Source organism: Eubalaena glacialis, chromosome 14 (genome assembly GCF_028564815.1).
Source record: "Eubalaena glacialis isolate mEubGla1 chromosome 14, mEubGla1.1.hap2.+ XY, whole genome shotgun sequence".
Lineage (NCBI taxonomy): Eukaryota > Metazoa > Chordata > Mammalia > Artiodactyla > Balaenidae > Eubalaena > Eubalaena glacialis.
The window spans coordinates 51879262-51907093 of record NC_083729.1 but is presented as its reverse complement, the minus strand read 5'-3'; the positions used below and the strand labels follow the sequence as shown (position 1 = coordinate 51907093).

The window sequence follows — 27832 nt, the reverse complement described above, 5'->3', positions numbered from 1 at the left end:
CTACTTGAGGGGGATGAAGCAGGAGGAGCGAGTGGCCCCCGGCCCTGCTTCACAGGTTTGTAGGTGATTCAGAGCATGCCTAGGCAGTGACCGATCATCTCAGGCTTGATTTCCACCTGATTGAAGGTCTTGTGGTTGTAGATGCCCACCATGCTGGCCACCTTCTCAGGCAGAATGATCATGACCCGCAGGTGTGTGTTCACCACCGCCGGCTTCTCCTTGGGCAGTGCCCTCCTTCTGGGCCTTGTGCAGGCACTTCTGCAGGGATGCTGCTTCCTCCACAGGCCTCTGTTCAGCATCTGATGCTGTCATGCGCTGTGCAGCTGCATAAGCTGCTGGTAGAACACATCCAATATCTGATCAGGTCCACGCTGCGGTAGGTGAACTTGTGGAAGGTCTGCTTCCTCTGCTCCACTTCTGCCGTCTTGTCGGTTCTTCGGCAGCCTTATTTACTTTTATACTTACTAACATTTTGCCTTGTTCAAAAAAGTATTTGAGTGGCCCATATACATGGAAATAAAATAGCCTGATAAAATAAACTACCAAGAAGTAGAAAAAGAAGTATTGGGTAATTGGCAGCAGCAGCTGAAAACGTGGGATGCCCTCTTTGTGGGGTTCTCCAGGAAGACCAGGTCTGCTGAGGGGCGGGCTGCAAGATTGGGCCTGGCCATCTAAGATTGGGAGGGCTGTCACTGGAGGCATGGTGACACGTCTTTACATCAGGGGTAGGGGATGATCTTGTGGAGGCCAAGAGTTTAGAAGGATAGCAACTCACCTGGCTTGGAGGGGAAGACAGAGTCAGGTCTTTGGACTTTGCATCTTTGGACTCACTCAGTCACAGCTTCTGTGTTTTTCTAGTTGGTAAGTAGAATGTTCATTCATAGAGGTATGTGCTATGCTGTAAAGAGCTGGGTAGAGAATAGAGGTAACATTTGTTTTTGGAAAACTTTCACCTCTACTATCTATTCTTTCTCTTCCTTTTGTCACCTCCAGGCATTGCCAAGTCTCTCCAGAGGCTATACTTTTTCTTATTTCTCTTATTTTTTATTACTTCATAACTGATAAGGGTTTTAGACATTGGCCCTTCCAAGAAGATTTCTATTTTAATGGGAGTGGGGAGAGGTGTCCTTATGAGCCACTATAGTGATAAGATATGGTGATAAACTCTATTGATAAATAGTGAAACTTAAAAAGTAGAACAAAACATTCTCGATCCCCAAACCCTCAACTCAAATCCTAGAGAATTGTACTGAAGAAGTTCTGTCTAACTGAGCATTCCGGAGTCCACCAAATCAGAGTCCTGAATTACAGCTCTGACATTGACTAGCAGGTCACTTAATCTCTCTGTGCCTCAGTTTTCTTATCTGTAAGAAAGATGGGGATAACAATAGTATCCACCTCACAGGGTTGCTGGGGGTAATAAATGACCTAATAATATAAAGAACCATTGGATTTTGGTGGCCAGTGGTGTTTCAATTACAAAAAAAAAGTTGGATATTAGAGTAGTTCAGTCTTTTGATCACAAAATACTTGATTTGCACAAGTTGACCACTGGCATCTTGGGGTCCCTCAAAGTTTTCACCAGTGGGTTGGGAGTCCAGCAGAACAGAATAAAAATGTGGAAAACAATGTCCTTTTGTGATTCATCAAGTCTGATTAGCAGTTGGAATGTTCATGGAATGGATCCTATTTGGTTAAATAATGGAAAGCAACACTCTTTTTAATTGGCAATGAAGCATTGAAGTGTTGGGGATGAACAGTCCCTGGTTTGATGGGAGGTCCAGATTTCCCCAGCCTTCTCTTTGACCGTGGTCTTCAGCTGCTGGATCTTGAACCAGAATACAATTGCAAGAGCACAGTGGAGAGAGCGCAGGATCAAACATTAAGACTGAGTTATGCATGGGACTGGATAGATGACAAATTTTGTGAGTCTTGGTTTCTCCATCTCTAGAATGAACACTACAAAACTTCCTTCATAGTGCTGTTAGGAGGACTAAAGGAGATGATGTGTTTGAAATGTTTTGGAAATGATTAAGGATAATGCAAATATTTATTATTGTTTTATCCTCGAAATGAATTGACTCATGTCATTGCTCCTAGACGGAAGCCCAGATGGGTTCAATGCCTTGCTCAGGATGAATTAGAGGGAGGAGGCGATGTGCCTTGGGGCCATAATGGGGCTGAGCTTAGCAATCACCTCCCGCACTTGTCTAACATGTCCAGGTGTCTGCTGATCAGGAACAGATTTGAGTCTGTTGGTTTTTTGTCTGCTTGGTTGAATTGTAAAGATCTGTGCTGTGTGTTGTATTAGGTTCCATTCTGTGTCCAATCACTGATTAATTCTGTGACTCAATTAAGTCGTGTAGGTCTGGTGTCGCCACGAAATGGGTAACCTTGGCTCTGCCTGTCTTTACTTGGAAAGTAAAGGCAACTAAAGGATTGAAAGTAAAAGCACTTCTTGGAAGATGCTTCCATTCTGGAGGCAGGATAGCATCGAGTTTATGTGCACAGACTCCTGAGTCAGATGCCTATGTCTGAATCATAGCTCTGACACTGACTACTAGGTCCCTTAACTTCTCTGTTCTTCAATTTTCTCATCTGAAAATTGGGGATAACAGTAGTAAGTTGGGATTGTCGTGAGGTTTTAATGCTGAACGGCTTCAAATGGTGCCTGGTCCAGGTGGGTGCTCTGCACTTGTTAACTACAGTAGAGTAGGGCCTGTCCTTTGTCCCCTTGGAAGGTAAGATTCCTGCAGAAGAAATCAGGGATGTCTGGGACACTTTGGTCCCTATTTTTTTGTAGTATTGTCCCTCATAAGTCACTGGTAGGGGGACAGTTTGCCAAGTTCTCTGCCAATCTTTGTAAAAAAGTGGATTAAAAATGTTTAAAGATAAATCTCCAAATATTAACCTTTCCCTGACTGTCCTAGAGCCCCAAAAGCAGATTTGTATTTATATGAACTTCTGGGGAAAGAGGCCTTTAGTGGCTGAATTAATGCATGCAATGAGTTGTTCAGTGGTAGTTGTACCATCACAATGGAAATCTCTCATGTTCTAGAACTGATGGACAAGGTCATGCTACAAAGTTGATCAGTTAATTCTACCTTTTATTTGTAGAGTCTGTCTTCCCAAATGCTGAAAGGAATGCTGTCTGTTCTCTGACCTGTTATTCCAAGTTCAGTGCAGGCACGCAGCTGCCCATTTTGTAGACCATGAGCCTAAGACCCAGAGGCACATTTACTGGCCATTTTTACCACGAATACTGATAATGGTTGTGTTATTTTGACACGTGTCATGACAATTTTGGACACTTCTTACTGGATAGAAATCCCACTTGAAGGAACTTTGGAGTGTTTCATAGGAAAGCATGCTGGCCTAGGCCTGGTTTAGGAAGGGTTAGTTGTCATTCATTATGAGTGTTTGTAGAAAAATGCAATCAACATGACATTTCTGATATAGCATCACCCAAAGAATACCAGTGTTGATGTAGTTGGACACAAAACACTGTCCAGCTAACTGGGGTCCCAGCTCTGTGTTGTAGCTGGTCCTGCCCTCAGAAGGTTTGGGTGTCCTTGCTGAGGCTAGAAGGAAAGAAAACAGAGCTGGGTGAGCCGGATCACCAGGAGCTCTGGATCCACGTGTGCCGAAGTGCTATTTGGGATAGAACATGGCTGAATTTGTGCCCCAGGACATCTGCTCCTGGTGCAGCAGTGAGGTTTCCAAGAAAGCTTTGCATTGCTCTATCTCCCCTCCTAGAATTGTTCCTATTATTGTTCATAAAGAAAAGAGTTTTTTTTTTCATTTCCAATCATACAGGTGAAACTTGTCCAGTGGAATTCAGTGCTCTGGGCCAAAGGGGAGGAAAATGCCATCCTAGCCGTTTCTTATTGGCAACTGTAGTTAGGTCCGGTGTATGTTGTTATGCAGGGTATGGCATAGCGCAATATTCTTGGAAATCGTGGGAACATTAGGTATGAGCCTTGGCATTTCGGATTCAGGAGCTGTGTCAACATTTGGGCTGTAGCATTCTCTTATCTGTTCACTCAACAAGTTTTTTTCCCCTCCTATTTACTCCTCATCCTTTCTAGAAGAGAAACATTTTTTCTAGAAGAGAATGTTTTGGAACATCTGAGGGTCTTGTAGTATATGCTGTGGTAGGCTTCCCAGCTCCCCCCTTCAAAACCAAGAGATGTTGGCTCCTGCTGATTCACAGCTGTACTCTCTCTGGAACCAGCCCTGGAAGAAGGAAGCTGCCTTGTCCAATCTTACTCCTTCTCCCAAGGGCTCCCTGCATCCAATTATTAGTTACTTGAGAATAGGAAAGCCTGGTTCCCTTGCTTTAACTGGGGCAACTCAGAAGGGCATCTCAGCTCCTGAGTTCCCTACGGGATTGTCACAAAGGCGACAGCTGCATCACGCGGTTCAACTCTCCCACCTGTCCTTTTCTGTTTCCCCCTCTCTCTTACAGGTATTATTTCCAAGCGTGCTCCCCAATTTGCTCTGCACCCGAATCTCTGTCATGGAGTCTGTTTCTAGGAAATCTGATCTGAGGTAGATCCCTTGGAGCCATGATTAGGGATGAAGTGGTGACACTGGTCTCTGACCCTTTTTATCTTTTCCAGAAATGTTTCCTAGTCATTCTTTCCTAAGAATGATCTTGGAGGCAGGGCTTCTGAGCCTGTCTAGGCCGATATTATTTCCATGCATATATATGGAAAATCTGGAAGGATACCCACTGAGCTGTTAACAGTAGGAGAGGAAGTGAGGAGTGAATTTCTATTTTACCTTTATAAACTTCAGAATTGTCTAAATAGTAAAATAAAAATGCATAATGTATCAACTCTATAATTATTATATTTCTTACTTATTAGTCGACTTTAATATCTGAGTGTGACCAGTGCACAGTCCATGTATTCACCATCGCTGGTCCTCTGAGTGTTTAGTGGAGAGGCCATGGTGGGGTGAGGGGTGGGGGAGTGGGGATGACTCCCAGCTGTAGGGGTCAGCTTCCTCTACCTCCTTATTTTTTAAAAAAATTTATTTATTTTATTTTTGGCTATGCTGGGTGTTGCTGAGCGCGGGCTTTCTCTAGTTGCGGCGAGCGGGGTCTACTCTTCGTTGCAGTGCGTGGGCTCCTCATTGCGGTGGCTTCTCTTGTTGCGGAGCACGGGCTCTAGGCGCGTGGGCTGCAGTAGTTGTGGCACACAGGCTCAGTAGTTGTGGCACACGGGCTCAGTAGTTGTGGCTTGCGGGCTCTAGAGCACAGGCTCAGTAGTCGTGGCGCACGGGCTTAGTTGCTCCGCGGCATGTGGGATCTTCCTGGACCAGGGCTCGAACCCATGTCCCCTGCATTGACAGGTAGATTCCTAACCACTGCGCCACCAGGGAAGCCCTCTACCTACTTATTGACATGAGTCAAAGCAGAGCAATGCTCTGTACCCTTTACCACAATGAATGGAACCCTCTTACCCTAGTGTTTGAAGAAGTGTTTGCTAGTTTTTTTTAATAGGGGATGACATAATTCATGGAAAGTATCTAAGGTGGCTGGGAAAATGCTTAATAAATGATGATTATTTTACCATTATTATTATGTTGTTGTTGTTGTTACTGGGTTTTGTATTAGAGCATTAGCTCTGGAGTTTTTACCAGAAGGGTTCCCCTTCCTGCCCCTGGAATTCCATGTCAAAGCAGGAGAATTTAATGCAAAGTGAGCGCTGTGATGGGGCTCTGTCCCTCCAGTTCTTTCATGGGCCAGGAAGCTGTGTCTGGTCGCTGGTCTGCTGATGCAGGATGGTTAGGAAGAGGGACCCATAGAAAGCTGCACTTCTTTCTGAAAGTTTCCTTTAGCATTTAGGGCTACCTCTTTGGCGTTATCTATAATGCAAAATGTTAAAGGCTGATCCTTTTCCATTGGGGGACAAGGATGAATTGTCTTCACTTTGGGGAGGGCAAAGAAGAGTGAACCCTCATACTCACTCCCCTCTCTCCCATATGTGAGCCCTAGTCTTCTGTGTCTCTCCCCCAGGTAGCACTGAACACAAGGTGTCAAAGGACAAGCAGGCCACAGAAATAGAGCCTGTTAAAATAATTTACCAATTCGACAGTAATCCACAAAATGGAAACCCAGATCCTATGCCTTGTTGTTCTAAGAAAAGTTACCTCCAGCCCCCTTGCCTCAATTTACTCCTGTGGGACATTGAAGTAGCTAAACAGAGGCTGGAGAGATGGAGGTGGATGTTTGTGAAGTGGGACCTGGGGCAAATCCTTTCTTATTACCTGTCTGGCCTCCTTCACAGTGCTGTTTGGGCCTTAATTGGCTGGGTTAATGAATGTGGCTATATAAAGCAGATTGTATATAAATATAAGATCAGTGAAAAATATAGTTTATTTGCTTTAAATAAACTCTTCAAATAAATGTCTTCCTGGAAATCAAATGCTACAGTGCAGCTACCATGATAGATAGGTGTGGATAAAAAGAAGCAACTTTGCTCTGGGGCAGTGTTTTCCAAATGTGTTCCAAGGAACCCTAAACCCAAAAGATGTTGCTTTGAAAAAAGGCTGCATGTATTGATATTTGTCTGTTTGTATATATTTGTGTGATCAACATGTTTGGGAAACAAAGCATGTACTTTAGAAGGAGGGAGGCTCTAAAAGTGAATTCATATAAAGGAGGAAAAAATAAATCAAATTATACAATTATTAAACATGCTGACAAATGCTACAAACATGACAAAATCTAGAAAACTAACATAATACTTTGAATTAATTACTTGACATACTTCTATGATACTTTTCCTTCTATATTCTTTGTTCACCTCTTTGTACACAACAATTTTGTAATATTTTCTACAGAGAGAATAGAAAGATAATTTAGTCTTTCTCTAACATGGCTGATAGAAATTTGTCTTTTATTATTGACAATTAAGAAAATGTCAGCTTTGCTGCTTGTAATTGGTAATGTCATAACTTTTTAGGTTGTTGACAAACTTGGGACAACCTCTATCCAGTTTGCTTTGTATGTAAGCTGTAAGATTTCAGGGTGTTTCAGGTTTTCTGGTATAGTAATTCATCTTACCTACTCTTTACATTGATGACCCTCATTAACCTACCAGTGTCTTGGAAGGGCTCCATGTAGTGAGGGACCCTGACACTTAAGCTTCATCCACTTCAGGGTAAATTTGCCTTTGTATAAGACTCCTTCCCCATCCCCAAGCATTTATTTGGAAAAATTTCAAACCTAAGGAAAAGTTAAAAGACTTGTACAATAAACATTTATATACCATTAACCAAGATTCACCAACTGACATTTTTCTACATTTGCTTTACCTCTTTCTTTCTTAACCTATACCTCCCTGCCTTCCCCAACTAAACACACACACACAAACACACTTCAGACTACATCTTCTAGGAATAAGGACATTTTCCTATATAATCACAATACTATTACCATGCTCAACAAATGTAACATAGATATAATAGTATTAAGTTTCCCCCTACAACCCTTGGGAGGACAGCTTTGGAGACCTTAGTACACACCCTGAGCTAAGGAGAGTCAGCAGGCCTGGGCCCAGAGTGGGCAACTAGGTGTGACAGTCAGGGTTCCTTACGTGGACTTGCTTCCCTGGAATCACTTCACAGAGTCATTAATAAGTTTTGTGGGTGTTTTTTGTTTTTTATTTTTATGTTTTTTTGAGAACTGTCCTTTGAAAGAGTCCTAGAGAGGAGCTGATTCTGTAAAGATGGTGCTCCCCAGAAACCAGAGGGCCAGACGAGCTGGCAGAGGAGATGAGGAACCCTGGAGATGCCATCCCAGCTGTTAACTGGAGTGCCCCAGGAGAGGCCCTGGGGAGGCACTGATGAGGTGGAACTGGAGGTGGCCACTGTTGAGAGCTGCCAGATGTGGGGACAGACAGGAGAAGCCACCCAGCTGCTGCCACGCATAGCAGCTTGCACTGAGACCGAAGACCCTGGCAGGAAGCCCTTCCATTGGAAGCAGAATTTCCCATCGTTCTCCTGCCTGGGCAAGTGTCTAAGGGAGAAGGTTGGAATATCAGTTAACCTTTCTCCAATGTGATTTCCTCCCCTTTAAACCAGGGGACTGGATAAGATGACTGTTTTTCATGACTTTTTAAAAAAATTAACAAAACGAAGCCTTCTGTGAGAGCCCGATTAGGTAGAAGTACAGCTGTTCTACTTGAAGAGGAAGTTGGGGCCCCAAAGCCTTCCCAGAAGCCCCACCCCCTCACCTTCTTCTACCTCTCAATGGCCTCTGAAAGGAGTTCTGGGTTTTTACAAAGAGATTCCATCTGGAATAAAAAACAGAGATCTAAAATATTTTCCTCATTTCAAACATGCAAATGCAGGCATAAAATTGATTAATTGGAATCCTGCATGGAATGCGTTTGTGAGTGCTGGTTTAGGAGGCAAAGGAAGTGCCTCAGAACCATGTGTTTATATAGCTGAGGAGGAGAGTCATCGAAGGACCCCAGAATCATTACGACTGTAGGCTCTGATCAGGGCTAAGAGGACCAGATAAACCCCAGTCCTGCGGCTGTGACTCCTGGATATAGGAAGTCAACAAAGCCTTGGGGTCCAAGTTTGAATGCATCCCAAGTGCCTTCTAAAGGCTTCATCCTTTCTGTTCTGCTTACCACGGGTCTGCATTGATACTGTGTACACTGGCTATAGCCTTCAGGCTTCCTAGAAAATATGAGCAATTCTGGTAGTTTTGGGAAGCTCTATCCTAGCCAATTCTTGTTGTAGAAGAGGGTATATTCCTTCTACTTTTGCACAAGATCCATAAGAGTATGAGAATACTAGATAGGACGTATGCTTCCAGAAGATTTTAATTTTCAGAGGACATCTCGTGACCTCATTTGATTCTCACAACAAATCAGAAAAGTAGGCATTAGGCTCATTTTTCAGATGGGCAAACAGAAGCCAAAGAGATGGTAAGTGACTTGCTCATGGTTACATGGCTGACACCCAGTGAAGCTGGGACTGGATTTTCTGATTCTGCTAAGCCAGCCCCAGATGGCCACTTCTATCCAGATATTAGATCAAATGCAGGTGCCTAGAAAAGAGTTTTGTTGCTGTGGCTCCTGTGGGGAAGGTTAGCCATAGGCATCATTAAAGGTGGTATTATGACCCCTTGGCACCAAGTGCCTGCTCCAGGTTCCAAACTCCACAGCACATGTTGGTATCCACTGGGGAGGGTAGTGCTACCTGCTCCTGCCCGGCCTCCAGCTGTAATTGCTTTTCCTCTCGCTCCCTGGGGCAGTAGGATGTGGCAAGAGTCTACAGATCTGAATACTGCTCCTAACTCCATTGCCAACAGGTTATGTGTCTTCGGCAACTTCTCTGAGCCTCAGAGGATATTGGAGTACATCCTTTTTTCTCAAAGTGCTGTGCTTGGGCCACCTGTGACAGAGACGTTGTGTGTGCGCAAGCGCCTGGGTGGCTTTCAGTCCCACTGCAGCAGAATCTCTGGGGCTGGGTCACCGGCTCCTCTGGTGATTTGGTGGCTACCACTAGACTGAAGGGTCCCCAAGTGTCCTTCCAACTCAGTGCCTCCTTTCAGCAGTAACCCTTTGCCTTGACCCTGGATGGGCTGAGGTTTCTATAGGGAGAAGGTGGCACTTGACTTAACTGCAGATTTAAGAAGCTGTTTCAGGCAAAGACTTGCAAAAACTTGAGAGTCTAAGGAGGAAGTTAGCAAACAGGTGGTACAGGTGTGGTATGAGAAGATGTCCTTCGTGCTTATTTCAGGAACTGCTCTAAGTTCTTAAACTCTGCTCATGCCAAGCAAGTGTGTGGGGACTGTCTTGCCTCTCATTAAAACCAAAATAAATTACTCTTCTGGGGAGATGCCTCTTGCTGTCCTCTGCCTCTCTGTCTTAATTCAGGGGCTGTCTGGGGTTTGCACCCAAAGGAAGACCTGAATTCTTCCTTCCATTTCCCTGGGCAGACATGGCTGAAATGACTTACTGTATTGACTGAAGAAGTGATACCAGGAGCACTGAGATGAGGAAGAAGGCCAGCAAAAGAGTCACATTTAAAAATATGTGCAATGCTTATTATAATTGTTTTGTGCACTCCTATGGTGTCTTAAAAGATTTCACACTTTATAAGGTCTGCCTTCCAAACTGAATGTGATATTGTCGTGTATCAGGTTGCATATAAAAGTAGCTAAAACAGCCTAAAGAGCTAGTTTTAGGATTAGACTCACGAATCAGTGTTAGATAGTTGATGCTTACAAGCTTGAATATTTTAATACGCTGGGGTTGATAAAGTTATCAAAAGTGTCATGGCAAGAAGTCAAATCCTAAAGGGAGGCCATTGTCTTAAAAAGTGGTTAACATTTATAGCTTATATGGGAACATAAGTCTTACTCACCTAAGACTACAGAAATTATGGTTTTTTGATGCAGCAACATGTGACCTGTACGATTTAATGTGAAGTACAAGAAGTGCTGCCAAGTGAGTGGGACATCTTGCTAGATAAACTTTTGGTTATCTATTGTCTCTCTATGTAATTCAGAATCTATTACTGTTAGCTAATGCCTGTAGATTATTATTAGCTGCCCATGAGATAAATTTTAGGTATATTCTTTTCTGTTGGGTCCAGAAGGCTGTAGTTTGGAAATGAATTCTGGTCAAGAAGTGGGCATGATCCACTAGAACATTAAGAGGTGCTGCTTGGAGCAAGGATATAAAATTGGCCCCCACCAGAGTTCTGACCCTTTTATTCTCATTCTTTAATTCTTCAAAGATCATACACGGCACATCCAAGGCCAAAGCTGCAAGTTGTTTCAGTATCCTGGGATCTTATTCAACAGAGCTAAGGAGATTCAGGTTTATTTTAAATTGCTAGGCTCATTCTTCCCAGACTCTTATCTCTCCTGTGTGGCTATTCCAGTGTCCACCCCTAAGCAGCTTCATTGCAGCCAGCCAGCTGGACACCAGCATCTGTGGTTAAGCAGAATTCTGACTTTCCAGCCCTCAGTTTCAGCTACTGCTGCTTTCTCCCATCCAATGATTATATTGAAATAAACTGTTTAGGTGGAGTGAAAGTATCTAGAAAGAGGCCTGTAAATCTGAGTCAGTGGAAAAGTCTGCAGAAGGGAATTCTCCCTGAGATGTGTGTTAGTGGTGGGAGCAGCAGTGTGGGGTGATGCTCACCCTGCCAGGGTCGCTGTTTCCATGTGGAACATCTTAATTAGGGCTTCATATAGTTAGAATATTTTGCATATTACTGTTTTTTTATTTCAAAATTATAGCTACTTTAAAAAATAATAGTTCTTAAAAAGTTGCTGGGTTTTCCATTTATTTTTTAAATTATAAAAGACACGTAGCATTACTGATAGTTTGAGAAGTAAAGGTAAGGGAAAATAATCATTCATAATCCCTAACACAATTATTATTTTTGTTTATTCCCTTCCGGTCTTTTTTTATACATATGCTTTTATCTAGTTGTAATCACACTGCAATACAGTTTCCAGTCCCTTTCCCACTTAGCATGTGTCACTTGCATTTTTCCATGTTGTTATATGGTCTTTATCCTCCTAATGGCTGCATGATGGTCCATTGCAGTGTATTTATTTAACAACTTACCTATTGTTATCATTTTGATTGCTTCCAGTTTCCCACTGTTATAAAGCATATTGTGATAAGCATCTTTGTACATACTGTTTGCCCATATTTGTGTTATTTGTTGCATTTTTTAACAAGTGTTATTCAGAACCAAGATATTTACTCAACAATGGGAATTACATTTGAAGCTAATGAGGAAATGGGGCATTATTTAACAATTTGTTGAGTCTTCACTATTCCATAAATTGAAGGGAACATGCAGCAGAAAAGTATTAGCACAATCATAGGTGTTTAGACATCTGAAAAGTACCTCTGGTTCATTCAGAGGTCCTGGGTATTGTTAGACTCTTCCGTCCTTAGCGACATGATTAAGTACTTTGGTGCTGATCTTCACTGCTTCATTGCAATTGCAATGCCATATGCAGATACATAAGAGGCTATGTGAAAAGGTAAAAAAAAAATCAGCATATTCTTTGGTCAACATCTCTCAGGAAGGATACCAGTGATTCCTCTTTTCTGAACTTCACCTAAAAGTGTGGGTTTTGTGGCTGTCGTAGCAATGCCATTCTCATCATGTTCAATGTCAGTAATATAGTCCTTAGTGAGTGTCCAAGCGAAGGCTGTTATCTCCTACTTAATATTCCTGAGGCATTGAACGTATTGGTCACTCACATGCCAAGTACAGGCTCGTAATTATAGTGACAGTCTCTATTTTTTTCAAGGGTTGCAAAGGTTTTATTTAATGAAACATGCTTAAAACTAACTAGAACACTTTTCTGTCTCTCTTTCTACCACTCTTTTCTTGACTGAACTTCATTCCCTCAGTGTGAATGAGTAAAGGTGAGTTTTGGGAGGCAAGGAAGCAGGGTTCACGGTAGTGGGTCTCTGTGAGCTAATAGCAGGGAAGAAAAATAAGCATTGCAGTTTTTAAATGGGGGAAAAAATCAGGAAAAAGGCATGCATAAAGGATTTATCCTTTCCACGAAAACACTGATTAATGAAATCTAGTATGAACGGGGAGTCATGCCCTTTAAATATTAGATTTCATTCTTAGTGGATAGTAGTCTTCTGAAAGGAGATATTCTGCCTCTGTCGGCTCTTTACGGACACATATGTTTCAGGCCCTTGCACTGATCAAGGATGCAAATGCTTCAGGTAACCGAATCACTGGACAGGGTAAAACATTGTGCTGGACAGATGTGTTGTCAGGAAAGGGCTTTTGCTGATAAAAGGGACAGCTGCCCTCGGGATGGGGTGGTGGCGGGGGGGTCGGGGGGGGGAAGGGGAGTCAAGTAAGAGGGAAGGAAGTATGCAAGGGAAGGTGACCCAACCACACGAAGCCAGCCTCTCGAGCCCCCAGCTGGGAAACTCCACCAGCTTGCTAGCTCTTCCGGTTCTAGCAGAGCTGGCCAGACATCTGGCCTCTGTTCTAATTAAAGTGGGCAACCAATTTGGTGGCTGTAGTGAGGAAAACAGCAGTGAAATCTTGATGCCTGTAGGGTCATAACAAGGTCCCACATAATTCTTTAAGACTGAGGCTTTGCCAAGTCGTATCCATTTCCTAAGGGCCATTTAATTCAACTCCACTTAGATTTATTGAGTGCCAGTTATATACAAAGCCCGGAGCTCAGCCCTCAGAAAACCCTTGTCTTTTGGGGAAGGAAGACAAGGGGACAACGAACTATGTTGTAGAGAAGATTGAATTAAAGACCATGATAGAGGACATTCAGTGTTCTCTAGGAGTGTAGCAGAGGAAGTATTTTATTATTGAGAGAATCTGGGGAGGCTTCCTGGTGGAGCTGACATTTTCTCCAAACTTGGAATTTTGAAGTCAGGTTCTAGGCAAACATTCTGGAGGATTGCTGTGAGCAGAGAAACACACTCCCTAAATGAAATTTCGCACCTGGAACTCTCTTCTCTTTCTGGGAGTGAGACAGAAGACTCTTCCAGTATAGTCATGGAATTTCTCACATTTCATGGGTAGCAACTCAGGCCCTGGGACCTCTAAGACTAGGACTTTAGACAGATGGAACGAACCAGGAGCCTGGCTTTTCACACGACTCCAGTTGTTGGAGAAGGATCATTTTAGCCCCTCGATATCTGGCTTTTGTTTATGCTCCAAACAGTGCATATGGTAACCTGTTACTATCAGGAATAATTAAGCCCAATCGACCCAAGTTATCTCCTGCTAGGTAGTTAACCTGACTTGGCTCTGTTGGTGGCATTGGCTAAAGGCAAAGTGAGAGCTGTCTATCTCCATATAAATGAGCCAGTTGGAGCTGATTTGTTAATTGTTTTCTTTCCCTTCCTGCCCCCTCTGATAGTCTTCCCCCCACGTTCTCTCTGAGTGCCAAAGGACTGGTTGGCAAGACTGTGCCAGGGATCTGAAAAACTCTTATTTTATCTTTGTTACTGAGGGCAAAAATGATCTGTTATATATATTTTATAAGAAAATGTGTTTTGTTTGTAGCTCTACAGTCAGCCCTCCCTTTCCCCCTCCTAATAAGCTCATGTCAGAACTCTGAAGTAAGTTCGCCATAATGGTAGCCTAAAGGACATATTTTGTAAGAATGAAAAATGAACATATTATTTATATATCAATATTGTAAGAAGCATTGATCAATGTAAGCAGCCTGATGTTTTGCTTCTCTGTTTCCCCTCCAACCCTCCTTTACCTTACCCTGCTTCTCCCTCCCTTCTTGCCGCAGGTGCCTGTGACACTCCTACTATTTAGAAAGAGAGTTCTAGCCTGTCCTGGTCAGTTTGTGCTGGGATTTGGTCTTTAATACGGAGCCTTCAACGGCCGAGCCTCCAAAATGACTCTCTGACAGCCAGCCATTAATTACCATCATCCGCATCTAATTCATTCATCCCTCTCCCTCTCATGTAGAGGGACAGCTAGGGCTGAGGGCACTCAGGGAAATGTAGGCATGATTCCATGTTCTTTATGCAGAGAGGGCTGCCGGAGACTTTGTTGGATGCAGGGGCTTTAATTGAATTGGCTTGCCAATAAAGCTGTTGTCATTCAGTAAGTGAATTTGTTGTACTACTCAAACCACAGCTGCTGCAGACAGCCCGGAATTTCCTGAAGGCAAGCCAGGCCATGGGCTTGCCTGGGTTCAGCCTTTTCGATTGATCCTGAAGGCCATGCAGAGTGTGGCCCTGTGGAGGTTGATTTTGGCACCCATTTGGATGACAGTGAGTTACAGGGGCAGGCTGGAACCTGATGAGCCAGTGGGGTGTGACCTTGGGGGATCTTGTAGGGATCAGGGAATCCATAGGAATGTTAGGGACAGTAATTGGCGGGCGGAAAGCCTTGCCCACCACAATTGGGTGTTTTCGTCAGTCCCCAGACAGCCGCTGCCCTTGGCTCCATCGAGCTAGTCATAAGAGGATATCACTTCCCATTGTAAAAAAAAATTGAGAATATGACAGTTAATATGTTTGTAGAGCCTTGTTTAAGAGGTCGAGTGGTATTGAGGAAATACTGCAGTATTAGAACTGGCATTTGTTACTGGGAGATCGTTGGGCCAGAAATACTCTACCTCTCGCCACGGTTTATAAAACATGGCAAGATTGGCAGGTTGTGTGATTTATGATGGCTTTAAAGTAACATCAAGATTAAGGAAAGTTTTTCAAGGGACTACAGGGCCATTTTTATTTTCTGCATCCAAGCACATGCATGTAGTTGGCTCAAGCGAATGAGAGCAGGACTGGCAGGCAGATTTTCATGTTTTGGTGTCTTTACAATTTAAATAGATGGGGATCTCTTGTTGAACTCTTCATTCAAGTGATTTCTCCCCCTTGTAATTTGGAATTCCCTGACCAGTGCTCAGACCTTTTCAGGGAACCTACTCTCTAGTTGTGGAGAGTTCATAGAACAGAAGGATCTCTAGTCTGCTTTCAGTTATTCAAGAGCAGAGCATTTTCCAGCCCTTTGCACCTGTTCTCCATCGTCTAACTACCTTTTGGCTATTTTGTTGTATCTTCAGCAGGAAGTGGGAGGGAAAAAAACCCTCCAAGTCAAATTTCATTTTTGTTTGAATCCTGAAATTCTAACAACTCAGAAACTCTTTAAATTAAGCCAATGTATTGGCCCTGTTCTTGACCTGACAAGTGAGAACTGAATTGATATGTCACATACATGACTCTAAGATTATAAGGAAAAAAGAGGGTGGAGCATGGGAACGAGACTTTGGGATTCTCTATCAGCAGGAATACATTCAGAGTGAGAGAGAGTGAGGTGGAGTGTATATGTGCTCGTGTGTGTGTGTGTGTGAGAGAGAGAGAGAGAGAGAGGGAGAGAGAGAGAGAGGTTACTTTGATGTCTGACTTTGGGGTGAAATAGAGAAAACAGTGCCCCTAATTCTAGTCAGTAAATCCATTGACTGTAACTTTCCCTAGGTATAATCATGCTTTTGTAGACTCTTCTCCTGAATTTAATCATGAAGGAAGATGGAAATATATTAATTACTATTTCATTGCAAGAAGGTGGATTGAACTACAGGTAAAATTTAAGGTCCATTTTCTGAAGCTTCAGGCTTAGGTTAATTTTTTTTTCCAAAACTGGTTAACTTTTAAAGTCAGAGCCAAATTTAAGTTATGTTGAGTTGAAGGCGAGATCTCTTTTCCTCCTTGCAAATGAGAAGTTTGTCTGTCTAAGCCACAGATGTTCTGAAACAGTAAGAAAAAGACAAAACAAATTAAAGTTATTCCTGCAAATGGCACAAGCATGCCTCCAGAGGACAGGATTTTGGTGGCTGTTCTTCTCCATTCCCACCATCTGGCCTCTTTTGTTTTCTGTTCTCTGTCTTCTGGCCTTTGTATCATTCCTACTATTCCCTACTCCTTCACCCTGATCTCCTTACTTCCTCTTTCTCCCATATGTCTCAATCTTTTCCTCCTGATCTCATCCAATCATATATCAAATTATATAGGAATAATATTAAAATTTAAAATGGTCTTGCCTTTAAACACACAATTTCCTTAACCTTCTTCCCCAGCTGCTGCTTCTTCCTTCCTTCATGTTGGGGGGTTTGCACAGCCTGTACCCAGTGAGGAGGCCACCATGATCCTGGTGATTTGCTCCCAGATGCTGCTTCCCACTAGCTACCGTCTCGGGTGGAAGACTTAGATCTGTGTTGAACTTTCCAAGGTAATAGATTCAGGGAAACCCAGCTGAGACCAACCCACAATATTCTTCATTTTGGGTTTCTGTTTTTCATAATGAATGCCTTTCTGTACTTCTCTTTGATAAGTGGAATTAATGTCTCCACCTGAACTGGAAATGCTAAATTGATGATAGTCTGTCGAGGATTTTGCGTCTTGCTCTGACACCTTCAGTGACTTCATCAGAATTTAGGTGTATTAAGGGATTAAGGAGTTTGGCTTATATGTATGAAGTTCTCAAGGTGTTCTCAGAGGCTGTTCCTAAGCCAAGTCCTGATGGTCCCTAGGGGAGAAAACTTTTCAATGAACACGGTTCAGTGTGAAACCTCATGACAAGCCAGCATAATACTTTAATCATTTTCTAGCAGTGGCTATGGAAAATGGTTATGGAAAAAATATAATCAGTCTCCCCCTACTTTGGTAAGCATTGTTTTCACTTCTCTTTCCAAGATTCAGAATTCTGCTTTGGTTCCCTCGTTGCTTTTCTTCTCAAGCTGGGGTATGTGGGGTGAGGTGGTGGTATGCTGGCCAAACCTTGGGGCTGTAGGATAAACGTGGCAATTTCCCTGGAGCATTTATTTTATTGAAGGATTTTTGAGGAAATGTTAATTAATGGAAAGATTATTATTACATTACAAAGTTGAATACAAAATTTGCATTAATTTTAAATAAAATAAGGAAACTTCAAACTTCTGCTTTAGATTCTCTATGTTATCCTCTATGTTGGGCCCCCAGAAGTGTGATTTCACTGTTCTCGGTATGAGGGGTTGGAAGTTGCATGACCCTTGAGCCAGTCACCCAACTGGGCTTCTTATCAGAGCTGAGAAAGACTGATTTGTCTGACAGTGGATCTTAATATCTTTGGAGCGTGAATCTTATTGTATATATAACGTCAATTCAATCACCCCTAATAATGGTGCTAGATATTAGCAGCTGTGTTATAGGCAAGTGTAGGAAGGGTGAAAGACTTTGGGCAATTTAATCTCTTCTTGGTTTATGAAAATGTCTTGCTGTGCATATATTCAACCCACAGTCATCTGGGGACATGACATTTGTGTGTGGATTATCTCAGCTTCTTATGTTCCAAATTTCCATTTATCTGCTCGTTCAGTCAGTTGTGATGAGTTGGAAAGCTATTTAACCAGGTCCTAAACGTCAACTCTTAGATCAGGCTCAAGGGAGATATGCAGAGTGGGCACTTTTGGCAAAGGCATCCTATTGATTTCATCAGGGCTTTGGCCCCATGCCCTAGTGTGAAACTTGTGTTCCTGCTGAAATCTGCACTAGCATGGGTCACAGGGCTCCTTTAGCCCTTCTGGCTGAGGGCCTGGCTCCAAAGCCGTCTAGTGATCCCTTTAGTCCTGTCGCCCCACACTCTGAGCTGAGTCTTTCAATTTTGCCTCTTGAGATGAGAAAAAGTGCAGGTCTTCAAGGAAGAGCCAATGAAGAGGACATTTCTCTTTAAGGCTAGCGTTGATCTAAGACGCCCACCTTGGCCAACCCACAGAAGTAATAATCCCAGGTTCAGTGGCACAGGAATACTAAGAGAGGAGTATGAGTAGATGAGACTGGAAAAAGCACCGGACCCAGACACTCCACACTTCTTCACCCTTCTCTCATCACAGGGAGAAGCTTGGGAGTGGGAGAAGGGGAAGAATTAGGGCACCAAGGCCGGCTAGTGAGGAGCAGGATACGGAGGAAAGTTTAACGGAAGGAGCTGTCAGGTTTCTCCTGATGGCTGGCGTGTGGGACTACCATTTTGCCCCCCACCATAAGAAGGCCCCTGCGGAGAGAGGCAGTGATGTTACACACTCCTTTATTTTTTGTTTATTTTTCAGGTTCTTAGGTATGGTAAAATGGCTCCGTTGTGGTGGAAAATGCATTGTTTTCTCAAGGTGGCTTTGGATTGTGTGTGTGCTTCCCTGGCAGGGCACCTGGTGCTAATGCTTACATGATCCATGAGGAAAGGGTTTGCTGACCAGATTAGCAATGTGAACCAGACTACAAGAGAGACCGTTTATCTGCCTGAGAACAAACTGTTTTCTAGCACCTCAGTAGCACCACTTACATACAATTTTAATGTGCTAATGGCAAGTGGTTATTACTAGTGAGTTCACTTGAAAGAAATAAAATAGCCTTCTCTGTTCTCTAGTTCAGACATCTCACTAACTCAGACTTGCCAGGTGCTCTGAACTAGAGAGGTGCGACGGGAATGTTCTCTTGGATTTGGGGCATTGAGCGTGCATGCAAGCAGGGTTCCTTTTCTTCAGAAGAAAAATAAATGGCAGCATTCTGTTTTGGGGTTTGAAATCGCATGACTGAAAATATAAAGGTGACCACTGTGATATGCTTTTTTAATGAGGGCAGAGATGTCAAGAGAAACCAGCCTTCTAGGAACAAAACAATATTCTGTCAGGTGCTATGGACTTAAGACCTTTTTCTCTCTTGGAATAATGTCCTTAAAAATAACCAAATTTTCCATTCAATAGAAAAACGTTCATACTTCCCTCCCCATCAATATGAATTGTTGTCATAGAGCATGGGGCACTAGCAAGCCATATTGACTTTGGAAATTAAAATGGGAATGTTCAAGAACGTTTTTGAAGAATTATATGGCATTTTAGCCATCTTAATGGCTTTCTTTTTAGGGTCAGTGAGAGTATTCTTGCTAAAATGTAGCCCCTTGCTTTAGAAATAGTTTCCTTAATGTCTTTCCTGTTGCCCCTGCTGGGTCTGTGCAGGAAATGTAAACCAACATACAATATGTGTGTTTATTTTCATGTCCCATTTTATGGGAAATTGGATGGGATATTCCGCTGAGGCTTCAGCTATGAACTGTTGACAATGTGGGGAGAGCAGGGCAGGCTATTGCTGAAAAAGTTTGCCAGGGAAGAAGGGGCTTCTGAAATCTTTTAGAGCCATGGGGAAGAGCCAGGCCTCCCTGCAGGAGTTCTGTTACTCAGGGGCAAGGAGGGAGGCGTGCAGTAATGAAACTGGCTGGTGAGCCACTGAGCCAGTTAACAACAACCTCACGCTCCAGCCCCAGTTGCCAGCACAGTAAAGCAGGTCTGCTGTACCACACCTCATCTTGTGGGATGTTAAGTCTGATGCTGTGTGGTCTTCCTGCCTCTGCTGGATACAGGAAACTCAGGATACCAAACACCCAATCCGAAGTCCAAAAGGAGTCATTAACTAGGCAGAGGGCAGAGTTACCCCAAGGACCCCTGCAGAACCGGAGAGGCTATAGATTCTCAAACCAATCATAACCTGGCCATGTGCAGGTGGTAGCTAAATAGAACCTTTTCCTGGGATCCTACTGGAAAAGTAATTTTAAAAGTGTCTGGGCAGTGTGGGGCCTGGGCAGGGTGTGTGTGTGTCAGTGTGTTTCCTGTAGTATGTTTGAAATCTCAGGGCTAGGCCCATCTGTAAGGCAGCGGTAGGTGTCAGTGGGAATGCAAGTTCTTCCTACAGAAGAAAGGAGTTAGTATGTTTGCATTTTAAGCTCATAAACAGCTGTAGCCTGGACCATCATCACAAGCACATTGGGGCTGGAGGCGCTAAGGGCGGCCGTTTGCCAGTGCGCTGTGGCAATTTCCAAGCTGTAGACTGAAGTACTGTATAAACTTCCAATTTGATTAGGATTTTGTCTTGTGTTTCTAAACAAGAAAATTGAGGAGTGTCAAATTAATTTTGTAGTCTTGGTCACTTTTTAATTCCAGTTGGCCATCTCAGCCTAGATGTGTGCAAATACTGATTCCAGGAAATCGTCAAAGTGCTAAACTTGGTAAATAAATGTGTTTATTTTACAAATGGATTCAAGATGAAACACCCAGCACTTCTCCAGGGCATTTCTGTCCCTGCCTGTTCATTTTAGCAGTTTGACCAAATGAATTCGCTTCCCTTAGTATAATATTTAAATGGACTTCTGGCATCTGATGCATTGCCTGCTGCTCCAATTTCCTAAGAAAGTCATTTAAATAAAACTTGACTATCTTGCATCTACTATGGAAGCCAATCCATTAAAAATCCTGGTCACTTCTCTCTCTCTCTCTAATTTTAGACAAGCCATGTGGAATTATTGGCGTTTGAGAAAATTCATCTTATCAGAGCTGAAAGTTTTGGATTTAATTTTTAACAATTTTTTTTTCTTTCCTAGCTTTCTAAATGAACAAAAAGACAAATAAGAAAAGGTTGCCATGAGAAGTTAGCAAGCTGTCAATGGAGATTTCACTACTAAATGAAACTCCAGCTTTTTGGGAGAAGAGTTCCACCTCCCTTTCTTCCAATTCCCAGCCTTCCCTCTACCCTGCTCTGCCCATGCCCAATATGAGAAAGGAAAAGAACCTTGACAGGTGTCTTGTCTTCCAGGAATTTGCAGTCTGGTTAAGGAGACAGGCTCTACCCATTCAGAGGGTAGCCTGTGTGATTTGGGTTATTTGCTGAGCACAAGATGAGGGTGCAGAGTGGAGAGGGCAGAGAGATGGTTATGCACTGGTCAGGGGCCAGGATGCGGGGGTGTTGTTAAGTTGGTCTGAAGGGTAGTGGGAAGTGGTTATATGAAAAGCAAGGGAGGAGATGCTGACAGTAGCGCAAAGATGGTGAATATGAGAGGAGCAGCCTCCACAAAAGAAAGAAGTGCAAAGCAAAAGGTCAAGCTGGAGGGCAGGGACTTGGCCAGCTTGACTGCACCCCCAGAAAGAGAGGGGATCATGGAATTGCCGGAGACAGGGCTGAAACAGTCCCGGGGCTAGGCTGGGCGAGGCCTTGAGGTGGGGTTAAGGAGTTTAGATTTGTGGTGTGGCTGGTAGGAGGGGATGTGCCGGGAAGTGGTGGAGAAGAATGAAGCCCAAGGTAGAGGCTTCTGTTCTCAGTGTTCTTGGGCCTTGGGTGGCGCATGTGTCATATCACAACGTGGGTCACCAGAGCCAGAGCTTCCTAGAGGCAGGGGCCAAAGCATGGCTTCACGTGGCGCGAGGTAGAGGATGCTGCAGACTGGGGGTGGCTGGGAAGGTGTCTAGGAAGAGAGGAGGGTTTTGTGACATGGAGGGCTTGGTCCTAGGTAGTACTTAGAGTCACCTTTTATCACAGGAAGATGATTATTAAAGCAGCACTAGATCCTACCTTGGCATTCAAAACGTATGAGTAAAAATATATTGGTTGCCAAATTTACTTCTTGTTCTCTTTCTTCCCGTTCAAAATAGTAATTGGTGCTTTTTCCCCCCAAACAGATGTTCTCAATTTTTTAGCACGTTGTGGGGTTGCAGAGTGTGTGTGGGGGGCAGCAGCTGGTGATAACATCTTTTATTTTTTATTTTCTGGCTGTGGGTTGGAGTTAGAATCAGGATTTAGAAATGAGGAAGCCGTGGCTTGTGGTCCTGCATCCTGACATCTCACACTGCATCTCAGGTAGCAGTTGTCCTTATGAGTCAAACCTGCAACCTATTAGCAAGTAGGTTGCATCTTTATATTATGTAAGTTATACCTGCTTGTGGTTAAAAAAAAAACAAAAACCAGAATGTTTCCTTTTCTCCAGTATCTCTCTCCAGAGGAAACCACTGTTAACTGTTTGGTATTTATCTTTTGTCTTTTTTGTAGATAATAATACTGATGGCAACTAACTTTTAATATGTGCCAGATACTTTTCTAAGTGCTTTACCCGTAGGAACTCATTCAGTCCATACATTAGTCCTATGAGGCAGGTATTATTATTTTCTTCATTTGACAGATAAGGAAACTGAGGCACAGAGAAATTAAATAATTTGCTTAAGTTCACATAGGTAGTAGGAGATGAAGCCAGGATTGATACTCAAGCAGTCTGAGTCCTAAATCTATGCTCTTAATTATGAGTTTATGCTGACTCCATGAATGTGTATAATATACATACACAAAATTATATATTTAGTTCTTAAAAAAATAAAATCATTCTTTTTAAAATCTGCATAGAATCTGATGTACCACCAATTATTTAAAGATTCTCTCATTGCTGGCCATTTGTTTTCGTTCCAGATTTTTGCTATTATAAACAATATTGCAGAGAACATTCTAACAACAATAGCAGCAGCAACAGCTAGCTACCATTAATTCTGAATAGTATCCTTACTATGGGCAGGGTCCCGTTCTAAGCTCTTTTCCAAGTATTTCTACAGGTTAGATGCCTGGAAGTCAGGATGCTAGGTTAGAGTCCAAGAACATTTAGAATTTTGATTACATCTGCCAACTTTTCCTCCAAAAAAAGAGCAAGTATTTATTGAGTGTCAACTTTCAATTCAACATTCTGTTAGGGATTGTTTGCAATGCAGAAGCACGTAAGATTGGGGCCCTCCTGGAGGTCTACAAGGGAAGAGAGACAAGCGGTACAAGTCATCAGGTGATTCAAATAGACTTTACATAGGGCAAGTCTGGTGGTATAGCTGGGAGCACTACCGGGGTGCAGGGAGAAGGGAGGTCTGTGAGTGACAGAAGGTATCATCAGAGGCTTCAGATGGGCTGCAGGAAGCTTGGAAGGATTTGGAAGGGATGGGGTGGGGAGCAGTCCTGGTGAGGGTTGGAGAAGAACAACGCTGGGGGGGGGGAGCTGGTGTAGTTTAAATATGAGGCGGTGTGTCGGTGGGATTGTGGTTCTGACTGAAGCGAAGGGTGTGTGTTGGAAAATGGCAAGCCAGCCTATTGCCAAGAAAAGAGCAGGATTAGAGTAAAAACAGAAGCCGACCTGTCCCATGTCTAAATGTTTTAAAATTACAAATAAAGCTAATAAATTGCTAAAATATATCCTGTTCTTCTGCCTTGACACATGAATCTTCATAATGACCTGGAAGAGGTTTGAACTTAAAATTCTCACCTCCATGGAACATGGCACTGGAAGGTGATGAAGTATGTTTCCAGATCAGCTGCAAGTCAGAAAGGGACTAGGGCTTGTGATAATCCGGTATATTTGCCTTAGTCACTTTGATTAGCTCTTCTCTTCTGTCAATGCTAAAGCATACTGGTGGTATAGCTGTTTTCAAGAGCAGACAATCACAGCCCAGAAAAGGTGTGTGGGTGCCCTGGACACACAGAGGTTGAACCCCCAGTCTCTGGCTTGAAGTTGAGAGGTGGAGATGGAAGTGTCCCTCTTCCTTCTCCCTCCTCACCCCACCCCCAACCAACAAAGAAAGACATGCAGGTGCTTGTCTATGACTTTCTGTTCTGCAATGGAAATGGCCTCCGTGTTTTTGTTTCACAAGCACAGTTAAGGTCTGATTTCAGTGCTACAAAGGAAACGAGGGCAATGGTAAGAAACCCAGAACTTGGATGCAAATCATGAACCATTTTTAATTTGTTCGGTGTATTCAGGTAGGGGAAATTCTATATTTGAATATAAGCAGCCACTTTGAACCAGGTATGGAAGTAGCTATGTAAGCAATGTTTGGTGACGCATTGCTGAAGTTGTAAAATTTGTACCTCTCAAAACACGGACATTGAAAAGTTAAGTTTCTCACAGCAATACTAACGTACCCGCATTACATTGCGCGGGCAATTCTGCATCATAAATAATGGATTTACAGGCTTAACTACTACTCAGGAATATTATACATGTGGAATGTGGCTGAATTAATGTCACCATGACACCCTTAGCTTTCGCTGAGGAGGTTTCCTCAGCCTTAGGCTGGAGCCAGGCGGGGCCAGGCTGGAGAGAGCCACTGTTGCCTGGCCCAGAAACTTTGCCTAATGGGCAAGAACACTGTTTGGGACTCAAGGATTTTGAGTGCCACAAGCTACAAATCGCAGGAAAAGAGAAATCAAGCATTAAGGTCTTCCCCAGATTATTACTGCCTGGAACAGTCTGGAAATTGTACGGTCCTTCTCAGTGTCGGCAGGGACCTGTGTGAGGTCCAGCTCTGTGGGGGTGTTTGCTTTTACTGCTGCCATTTCTCCATTTCTGGTTTTACTTGCTCTGAGCCCTGTCAGAGCGAATATGGAGAACTGCTCTTACTGGCTTTTCCTAGAGCTGGAAGGAGTCCTGCATGGTGGGTAATGCACAGAGACCGGGGCGCGACTTATACGCAAGTCCCTATGAGCCCCGTGACCACACCAGTCTTAACTTATCCCACAGGAGGAATTGGGTGAAAAGAGACTTGAGGGGTAGCAAAGGAGGGAAAATACAAGGACATCGCGTGTGTGTGCGTGTGTGTGTGTGTGTGTGTGTGTGTGTTGCAATGTCTGGAAGGAGGATGGAAGGTGGGACTTACCGGTCCTGGTCTGCCACACTGCAGCTGGTCTGTGAGTTAGTGTGGAGCCCGCCAAAACGGGTTGACTTCAGGTCCTCGCACCCTGGAGGCAACTTGCCATGATGAACTCCTCTCGGCAGAACCTCCTGGGGTGCTGGTGTGGGGCACACATGTTGGTTTCCCTTTCCTTCAATGGGAGGAACTGGAATCAGTTGACCAGCAAGTCACTATGGTGCACTTTTTTATGTGTTCTGCTGGGCTAGGGGCTGTGGGGGACGCTCAGAGTCTTTGGTCAGATGATTGCAGATGTATGTGCATTCTAAAGAGCAGCCCAGGACATGTCATGGGTGCCCAGTTCAGAGGATGGAGACCTTGAGTGTGTGTGTGTGGGGGCGGGGGAGGGGTAGGGGGTGGGGGGGGTGGGATGGGGGAGTATAGTCAGGGAAGCCTTCAAGGAAGAGGCAGCCCTGAGCTGCTTTTCAAAGGAGAGAGAGGATTTTAGACAGGCAGAGAGAAGTGGGTATAACTCAGTAGAAGGAGGAGATTCCAGAAGCTCTGAGGATCTCTAGCCCTGTAGGGAACAGGGCTCCTAGTGATAGCTTTTTGGTCTGAGTTGAGGCCTGAGTCCCAGTTTCAGTCTGAATGCTGGTCAGCTGAAGAAGACACTGCCACTTCACTCTCCTCCCTCCTGTTCTGCTCATGACAGTCATGATAAGTTTATAACCAACATTGTGCCCCCAGAGGCAGGCAGGCAGGTAGTTGGCCTTCGCCACTGGTGCAGAGAACCAAATCAACCAACCGGGGTTCCCGCCAGAACAGGAAACCATGGGGAGTCTCTGCCTGGCTGCATCCTCTGAGACACTTTCTCAACCTGTTCCCTGAGAGGAGAGCCTTGGTGTGGCACCTGCCTCACTGTGGACATGTGGACAAGGCCTCCGGAAGGAGGGAGAGAGCCCCAGCTGGCTTTCCAGAGACAGGTTGGGTGGCTTATCATTGATGACTGTTCCCCCTCAGGCAGCTGTTTGCCCTGGGTGAGTGAGTTCCTCTCTCTGGACTCAGTTTCTGAATCTGTAGACTGAGAGGGTGGACCAGATGGCTTTGGAGGTCCCTTCCAGGTCAGCTCTCTCCTGTCCCTAAAGGCAGATGGAGGCAGGTGGGGAGGGCAGTGGAGCAGAGAGAAATCGAGAGGAATTCCCCAGCCAGGCTCTCGGGAACCACACAGTTCCCCATTCTAGTGCCACCTGCTCGGAGGTTGCGGGTAAGAAGGGTGCTGGCCTTGAAGGCTCCATGGATGGGTAGCTTGGCCTCCCCAGATGTGCCCGTAGGCTTCTTGGGGTCCATATGTGGACAACTGTGGAACCCTTACTTAGGCCATTCTTGACTTATCAGGAAAAGTTCAGTCTTGCTTTGGGTATACAGCTGCCTGTGGTCCCGGGGAGGAAACTGTTGCCCTGAGATGCTCACTCACTGTCTTGTGACTGCAGCAAGGGCTGTGTCATCATGGCCAGAATCAGCAGACACAGGTCCAGGGGAAATGCCCCAGGTGCCTCCCATGGACTCCTGGGTGCAAACATGCCCTTAACGCCCACAGCACATGACATCTGCAGAGCCAAGGCTGGAAGACCCTGGCCAAGGACTGCCCTGATGCTGGAAGCCTCTTTGAAGATTGAGGCCCGGAGAGGACAGATGACTTGTCCAGAGTTGTGCAGCCACTTGGGGATGCAGTTGCAGCTGACTCCAAGTCTCCTGACTCCCAGGCAATTGTGCTTTTCTCTTCCACCAAATTGAAAGGTGGAAGGAGGCTTGGCATACCACAGAATAAAACTTGCACTGACCCCCCTGAGGCTCAGACCATTCTCTAAAAATGTGTCAGAGGAAGTGAGAATGCAGGGCCTCTCTTCACACGTTGGAGTTGTAGGTGGGGCACGTGCTCTCAGCTCCAGGCAGGGCAGAGAAAGTTGTGGAAGGGCAGCCAACCAAGAAGCACTTATTTAAACATTTGTGTGTGCCCAGCCTTGAGCTAGTCATAGTACAGCATGGAGGAGCTTTAAGGTACACACCTCACACGGCAATTTCACTGCAGCTGGCAAGGCAAATTTAACTCCCAAATTAATTGCAAAAACACCTAAATGCAAGCTCCTGTTTGTGTTATAAAATAGAAGAAAATATATTTATATTTGCATAAAGAAAATCTGGAAGGATACAAAAAGCTAATAAAAGTGCTTAATGAGCAGTCACGTGACAGGAGTGGGGGGGGTAAGATGTTGTCCTTTGTACCTTTTGATTATAAAAAATATTTTGGACTATGTGAATGTATTATCTTTGCAAAATATTAGGGGTAAACGACGACACCAAAACCAATCAATCACATGCTGAATTGAGTGACTGGTGGCCAAAGGAATTCAGAAAAAGCAGAGCTCAGGGGGTCTCCTAGAGCCTTCTAGGGCTCCTGGAAGATTAGAACTGGAAGGGACTCTAGGTGCCATTTTATCTGACTTCCCACTCAATGCTGGCATGTCTCGTACAACTACCAAGACATGGACGTTCCAGTGTCCCTCACCCAATAATTCCTAAGTCCCATGACATGCATGGACAGTGCTAATCCAGGGATCACAATGCACAAAGAGGCATCTGTCCTTAATGGTCTTATGCTCCCAAAGTGCACCTTTAATTGAAATGCAAGAAGATTTTGAGTCCCAGGGGAATAAACAAGGTGCTAAGGGGCTTGGAAGGAGGATAAAATCAGGCAAAGCAGCAGAGTTAATATAGCATTTGAAATAACAAAGGATGGGTCCCATTTTGACAGTCCGAGGGCAGGAATACCAGGTAGAGAGAACGTGAATTCATGAGCTCAGGAATTCTCAG

At 44.1% G+C, this 27832-nt stretch overlaps 1 pseudogene; it reads right to left on the bottom strand.

Annotated features, from left to right (window-relative positions):
* LOC133104975 (small ribosomal subunit protein uS19-like) lies at window positions 1-26308 on the bottom strand (annotated as a pseudogene).
* Between the last annotated feature and the right edge of the window lie 1524 nt (window positions 26309-27832).